This window comes from Bubalus bubalis, chromosome 3 (assembly GCF_019923935.1).
Source record: "Bubalus bubalis isolate 160015118507 breed Murrah chromosome 3, NDDB_SH_1, whole genome shotgun sequence".
In the NCBI taxonomy this organism is placed as follows: domain Eukaryota; kingdom Metazoa; phylum Chordata; class Mammalia; order Artiodactyla; family Bovidae; genus Bubalus; species Bubalus bubalis.
This window is the reverse complement of record NC_059159.1, coordinates 109,932,673-109,940,881: the sequence shown is the minus strand read 5'-3', so window position 1 is coordinate 109,940,881 and position 8,209 is coordinate 109,932,673.

Here is an 8,209-nt window from a genome sequence, read left to right as displayed (position 1 = left end):
CCAGGTTTCACTTCCTGGAAAAGCCAAACTTATTCTTGATCAGATATGAATTAAGTTGGAACTAATGCTGAATATAAAAAAGTCTTCATCCTTCTAACTGAATAGAGCTTGGTAGGGCAGGGGCTGAGACTCTGGTTGGATTAATACAAACTCTTTGGTAAAGCATAAGTAACTTTATTTAATATCTTGGACTCTCTGCTCTGTAGGCCTATTCTGTGCTCTTGGCTGATGTATTCACAGGCATTTTGGAAAAATACTTTTTACTTTGTTTTAGCATTTTCTTTGAAAAGCCAGCAACAGGCTGTGGCCACGCTATTTGTGTCTGGTGCTAACTGCATGAAGCCCCTGGGATTGCCCACTTAACTATAGACTGTGTCTCAATGTCCTGGGCTGGAAATTCAAAATGTATGTTTGTGATCATCCTTGGCTGAGGATGATGCTTTCCACAGTGCTCCTTGTGGAAGGCTCATGGTAGGAAATCATAGAATGATATAATTGTGAGGACCTCTGAGAAATCATTTGGCTTTGTCTCCCATGGAGAAACCAGGACAGAGGAAACAAGGAAAAGGAAAATGAAAAACAGATCATTGATTCTCTTCCCTCTTGCTGACACTATATAGTGTCAGTGCTTTCTCCCCATACCAACAGAAGAAGTTAGGATCCGGGAGCCACTTGGATTTTTTCCCCTGCCACCTATCATTTGAGATTTCACAGTGTGATACTCAACAGCTTGGAAATATTAGCACTAATATGTAAGATATGGATGGAAATTCAGCCTCACAATTATGATTAGAAACAAAATCAAGTTGAGCGGATGAGTGTCACATTGTTATTAAATAGAAATTAAAACCTAAAAACGTGAATGAGTTCAGTAAATATTTGAGGTCCCATTAGGGTGGTCCTCAAATATCAAATGGAAATAGCACCTGAAATCTTATTTAAAGTGTTTTCAGGACCCACCCTCAGAATTTCTAATTCACTGGATTAGGAATGAGGCCCAGAAATCTATATTTTTAACAGTTATCCCCAGACATTGCTAATGTTAATGCTCTACAGAGCATATATACTGAGTAGCACTGTTTGGGGAAAAGGACAAATACTTTGTTACTATGTTACTAGTTACTATGTTCTGTCCCTAGACTGTAAGCTTCCTACCAGCTGAAACTCTTCATTTGCCACCATATTGTTCAGTCTTGTGGCTTTAAATACCATTTATATGCCTACAACTCTAAATCTATATTTTCAACCCAGATACAGCTCCTAACTTCAGATTCATGTACCTACCCAACACCTCCATACAGATGTCTAAGGGACATCTCAAACTTAACATGTTGAAATTGAACTTTTAATCTTTCCCTAAACCAACTCTGCTTATAGTATTTCCCTCTCAACTAATGCCAAACACATCTTTTCATTCACTCTTACACCCTGATTCAACATACTCCGTCTAGTCTCTCCTGCATGTGTGTTTATGTTTGCTCAGTCACTCAGTTGTGTTTGACTCTTTGACACTATGGACTATAGCCCTCCAGGCTCCTCTGTCCATGGGATTTTTCAGGCAAGGCTACTGGAGTGGGTTGCCATTTCCTTCTCCAGGGGATTTCTCTGACCCAGGGATAGAAAACTAGGGGATTTCTCTGACCCAGGGATAGAAAACTAGACTCTCTTGAGTCTCCTGCATTGGCAGGCAGGTTCTTTTACTACTGAGCCACCAGGGGAGCCCTCCTCTAATCCCTCTTCTTCGTTTAGTTGCTAAGTCATGTCAGACTCTTCGCGACATCATGAACTGTAGCCCACCAGCCAGTTGTCTCATATCCATGCTTTCACGCTTGCCCCCTATAGTCTATTTTCAACATAGAAGTCAAAGGGATCCTACTAAAATACAAAGCAGGACATGTGACTCTTTGGTTCAACACTTGCTATTTTGAATAAAAGCCGAAGTTCTTACAATGGACTGCAAAACTCTGTTTAAGAAGTGACTTCTTGTTGCCTCTGTGACTTTATGTCTTGTTCTTCTTGCTGTGCCACATGCACACAATCTCCTGATTCTTCCTGCAATGTCCTCTTCATGTTTGCACTTAGGCCTTATGTTGGCTTTTTGTTCACTTTGCCTGGAAACTAATGTCTCCATGTATCCACATAGCTCACCTTCTCTCACCTTCTTCATGCCTTTGCATCTTCACTCAAGTTTGTCTTTTTTACCTTCTCAGTAAGGTCTCTCTTGACTTCCCTATTTAGTGTTATAATGACTTCCACCCATACCTAGCACTTCTGAACTCCTTCTCCCCTCCTCTGTGCTGTTTTTTTTCTGTGACATTTATCACCATTTAACATATTATGAAATTTACTGATTCATTATGTTTATTGTCTTTTCTCCCATTAGAATGTAAGCTTCACAAGTGTGGAGATCTTTGTTTTGTTCAATGATGCCTCTCAGACACCTACAGCAGTGCCTGCCATGTGGTAGGTACTTTGTTAATTTGTTGAACAAATTAATTGTGCATGATAAATTCTCAATGTTTATCAAATGAGAAAGCATTTAGAAATATTACTTCATTTAACTCATAGCAACCCTTTAATCCCCACTTTATAAATGAGAAAACCAAGGTTGACATATATTAAGTAACATGATCAAGGTCAAATATCCAAATATGCCTGACTCTGAAATGCTTTTACTTTCTACTTTTCCACTACTTATACTATGCCTCAGGCAATATGCTAACTATTTAGGGGATATGAATGAAAGAGGCACATCTCCTTCTCTAAGGATCTCCTTCTCTAAGGGTCTTTGTTAAACAAGACAGATGTACAGGAAAAAATAACTATCCTACAGGGAACTTAAAGTCTATTACTATAGCAAATGTATACATAATTAACTATACTGCAAGGCAGAGTGTGGAATATGTTATAAAAAGTGCATAGGAGAGAGAATTAGTCTTCCATGGATTAACAAGAAATTGAACTTGTCGGAGGAGGAAATAATCATTGAAAGTGTGAATAGCCGCTGAATGATGGATGGGATTTAGCAGCTAGAGATGCAAAGGCAAGTATTTCAGCATGAGAAAAGGAAATAAGTAGGGAGGTGAAGATTAGGTATGGGGAACATAGTATTTTCTAGAAACAGTCAGTGTATGAGGAGCCATAAAGGCAATAGCCTAGGTATATCTATTGGATCTTTCTTCTGAATGTACTAAAATGTTTTTGTTGATGGAAAAGCTGTATTCTGGGAGAGCTAGTCTGGCAGCATGCGTTCATTTGTGTACCATTATTTATTAAGTGCCTGCTATGTATTTGATGAATAGTTTAAAATGGAGAGATGGAAGATGCCTCTGTTCTTCTGTAACCTGGTAGAGATGGCAGCTAACTTAAATAAGAAAATACAACTTGATGAAATATTTACAATGGAAGGAGACACAGAACCTGTGACAGAAGAATAACCCAGTCTGAAGTCAGGGAAAATATTAAAATATTAGAGACTTATCAGAGGAAGTTACATTTCAGCTGAGACTTGAGGGATGTGTAGGCATTACCAGGGCAAATATGAGGACAAAGAGTGTTGTAGGTATGGGAATGACATGTACAGACAATCAGAAGTGAACAATAACATTCATTGAGCCTGCCAGGACTCAGAAAACATTCAGTATAGTTGGAGTTTCAGATAAAAAAAGAGAAAGTGGAAAGAAGTAATGTGGAGGAGTAAGCATAAGCACATTATAGGCATGTTAAATTTTTTAACTTTACCAAAAGGCAAAAGGGATATCATCATGGGTTTCAAGCAGAGAAATTATTATGATCAGATTTACATTTTAAAAGCAGAATGAATTGGAAGGGACTAAAAATGGAGTAAAGAGATCTGTTCAGGGGCTGTTATAATAATCCAATCTGGTGGTAATCGATTAAAACAGATGGATGATATTATCAGGATTTGGAAATTGATAGAATATATGAGATGAGGAAAAGGGAGAGGTTAGAGATGACTTGCAAGTTTCTAAATTGTGCAGATTGTTCCTGGGTAGAGTCAATTACTGAAATATGACTGGATAGAAAGTATGCATGTAAGTGGGTATATACATGTAGATGTAATCAGTTAGTGAGTTATTGTAATAGACCAGACAAGAGATTAACAATGGTAATGGTAAAATGGAAATCAGGCAAATAATCTCTCATCAAATTTGTAAATATTTAAAAGTTACTAGTAAGAATCCGTGTCAATTTAGGAAGTAATGATGGCACAATTTTTATAATCCTTTTGTAGTTTTCTAGATCATTTTATTTGATCTAGAAACAGTACAAACAGGTAAACAACAGCCTGTTTACCTACTGTGTTGTTGAGTCAATACCTCATTTATTTAGTCAGTGCTTACATAGGTAGAGTATCTTAAACCATCTTTTAAGATCAAAATTTATTATTAAACACGTTAAAAATATCCATCATTATCATCTAATTATTTCAAATATCTGAGGTAAACAATAAGTACACTGTTTAAACAAAGCATTAATTTATTAGCTATAGAACAACAGGAGCTTCTTGCTAGACCTGAGAATTCTTTTTCAAGAAACACAGTAATTTGTGAGTTGTCTGATTGTATAGGTTTAAGAGGTAAATAGAGGCAATAACAAGCTACATATGGCTCATCTATATGGAGGATGGCTGGAAGTTCAACTTAGCTTGATTCTTTAGGGAGTGATTTTATTCAAACACTTAGCTGAATTCAGATATAATGTTCATCCAAGTAGCTCAGTACATCTGCCACAAAAGCCTCATTCTGGGCTTGTAAGCATTCTTCTTTTGAAATGGTAAACTTAAGCATTACTTTTGAAAGCACCAGTATAGAACATGAGTCTTCAAAATATTCGTTCAGGGCAATCAGTAAGATGGTAATCTTCCTTGGGCTAAGAATGATGGGTGGCCAGTGCTCAGAAGCTGACTTAACTGTTTACCCTGATGGAGATTGGGATAGAGCCAATAATCCAACATATAGGAAAATTAGTCTTGTGAACCAAATGGACTTGGTAAGATTCTCCTCCTTTCTACTGTTTTGAGTACAAAAGATGGTCTGTGTAGTTCATATAGTTCTCAGGAGTGTGATCTGCTTTTATTATATATCTCCTTTTCTGAAAATGTATAAAGAATTTCAACCCTCCACCAGGGACTTGGTCAGGTGCTGGGGATACAAGATATAGGTGCTGGTTTTAAGAAGCTTATGGATTGGCAGTGGGTATCTTCTCTTCATTCCATTCCTAGTAATTAAGCAACTAACATGTTGGTCTGCTTATGGCAGGTATTCAATAAATGAATAAGTGTAATAATAAATAATTCATAATTTATAGCCCACACGGCCTGACTTGACTTCCCTGACTCCCTGTAGAGACCCCTGCACTTGAGTGGTTCATTTTTTCATGCAATAACAAATATTTTGAGTAGGAAAATTTTTATGAATACTTACTACAGATCCTTTGAATTTGCTGAAATAGATTTTTCTCAATGATTATTGTTCTGTAACACTGAACTTCTAATACCAAGATTATTCCTTGCTAAATTATATTCTATAAATTAATAACACATTTCTGCCCTAGCAACCAAAAAATCAAAAATTGGATACACACAGCTGAATGGAAGACAGTTTCCTCACTTACCACACATGATGGAGGAGGATGATCAGCACGTATATGGTGACTTGAAGGGCCTTCAGTTTATTGTCTCTCATAGTAGTTCTTTCCTCCACAATTCTGTCTTCTTCTTTGGATCTCTGATGTCATTCACTTTTCAAAATCTGCTCTCAGGAAAGCACTCATAACTTTGTAGAAGACAAAAACTTATTCTCCCAGTGGCTCTTACAAAAGCCTAAGTTTCATTGTAAAAACAAAAGTATGTAACCCGACAAAAGTATTATGTCTTTTAGGGTCCAGGTGAGGGATCTTGAGAGGAAGGATAGGGGATCTTTCTCAGTATCCTTATATAAGAGAGAGTTGCTCTCAATAAACATTCATATAAATTAATTCATTGTTTCCTTCAATAAGTGAATGGCTAATAAGACACAAAGTTTTTGGTACTTTTGAAACAAGATGGAGTTATGAAGTGACAGAAGTTATTATTCAGAAGTAAAAAGTATACAGTAAATAAAATGGAAATAAGTCAGAAGATGAGAGAGATAAATGGAGCAGACCTAGGAAAACGTACATACTACCAAAGAGAGTAGCTGGCTTCAAATGTCTTAAAAGGACTAAGGTCAAGGCCACACTTGACTCACATGCCAATGGAAAAGCATATGTGTGTGTGCTCTGTCATGTCCGACTTTTTGTGACCCTATGGACTGTAGCTTGCCAGGCTCCTTTGTCCATGGGATTACCCTGGCAAGAATACTAGAGTGGATTACCATTTCTTTCTCCATGGAATCTTCCCGACACAGGGACTGAACCCACATCTCTTGTGCTCCTGTATTGGCAGGTAAATTCTTTACCACTGAGCCACCTAGGAAACCCTTGAAAAAGCATATTGGAAAGTATTTTAAAACTTCTAGTAGAATGGAAATAAGAAGTTAGGAACCAAGAAGATAAGCTTTATACTCTTTCCTTTTAATTCCTCATAATTCTAGCTCTACTTCTTCTCTTCATGACATTAAAAACTAAAAAAATTGGCTTATCTTCAAATAACCTAATCTGTTCCCCATTTCCAGAATTCAAATTGTTTGAGAATAAGATAGGCCCAGCTCATCTGTGTGCAAAAGACTTGGTATATTTTTGTCAGGTGTCTTTATCCTTGTCTAATCCATCATCCATCAATGGGTTCCTAAAACTGGGGCCATGAGTAAGTAAGACTGTGCCCTTTATAAGGGATTTGGGACACCACAGGCATGAGACTAAAAAAATCTAGAGTAGAAATGAGTTACTAGTATATAAAAAGTGGTAACTTCTCTAAGTGTTTACCATATGCTACATTCTGCTTTATACACTTTAAATTTAACCTTTGTAACAATCCATTCAGCATGTAGCATCATGATACTTTTTATATGAGGAAACTGAGGTACTGAGATATTCAGTAACTTGTCAAAGCTGATTCATCAAGTGGCAGAGTTGAAAACTGAACTTTGGCAGCCTGGTTCCCAAACCTATGTTCACAATTATGTCCTGAGTAGAACATAAAATTCTAATTTTTCACTTACTGTTAGTTATGTGTTTCTAGGCAAGTGATATAGCCCCTTTAAACTCTTAATTTTTCCATTCTTCCAATGAAGAGCCAGAACATTTGCCCCAGGTCTTCCCAGGTGGTACTAGTGGTAAAGAATCTGCCTGCCAGGGCAGGAAACTCAAGAGATGTGTGTTCAATCCTGGGGAGATCCCCTGGAGTAGGAGGTATTCTTGCCTGCAAAAATTCCATGAACAGAGGAGCCTGGTGGGCTATAGTCCATGGGACAGCAAAGGATCTGATGTGACTGAGCACACAGTGAAGATAATAACCTGCTCATATACCATGTAAGATTGTTCTCAGGATTAAGTAAGAAAGTATTTGAGAATTCTTTTTAAACTGTAGAACAAGGTATTGCAATTTAAGACACAAACATTATCAGTTTCAGTAAGAATAATAAAAGTACAGAGAAGTTTGGTCAAGTAGTTATATTTCTGATATAGTTGCTTTAAAAATTCATGTTTTTGCCCTCAAGTTCCCATTATAAAATAGCTGTCATCACCTTTTACTCTTCAACACAGTAATCTTTTGGGGGATTTTTTTTTTCTTGAAGCTAATCACATTTCTGCTGTGTGATCCAAGAAATGGTAATATTATGGGAAAGGGGCAAATGTTCTGGATCTAAATCTATTTTTCTCTTTTTTTTTTCCTCCTCCTACCCATGATTATATTTGTGGGATAGATAAATTTGTAACATACTTTAAAAGCTTCAGATAAAAGGTGTTATAGGCAATTTAAAATCAGTATGTTCTGTTACATTTTTTTTTTCTTGAGACTTTCAGCAACAAACTGCATAATGAAAAGTTCTTTTATCTTAACTACTTATCTGTTTAGTTATGTATCTCTTTTATTTTAGCAGGCTCAGATTTGCACAGCATACATCTAAATAAATGCTATAAAAAAGAAATCATTAAATTTTTTTCCTTATCTATGAACCTTTTTTAACACAGATCTTCAGATAAAGTAGGAACACCAATGCATTTAAAAGGGAATAATTGGGAATTGAGGCAGTTTTTTCCTTCC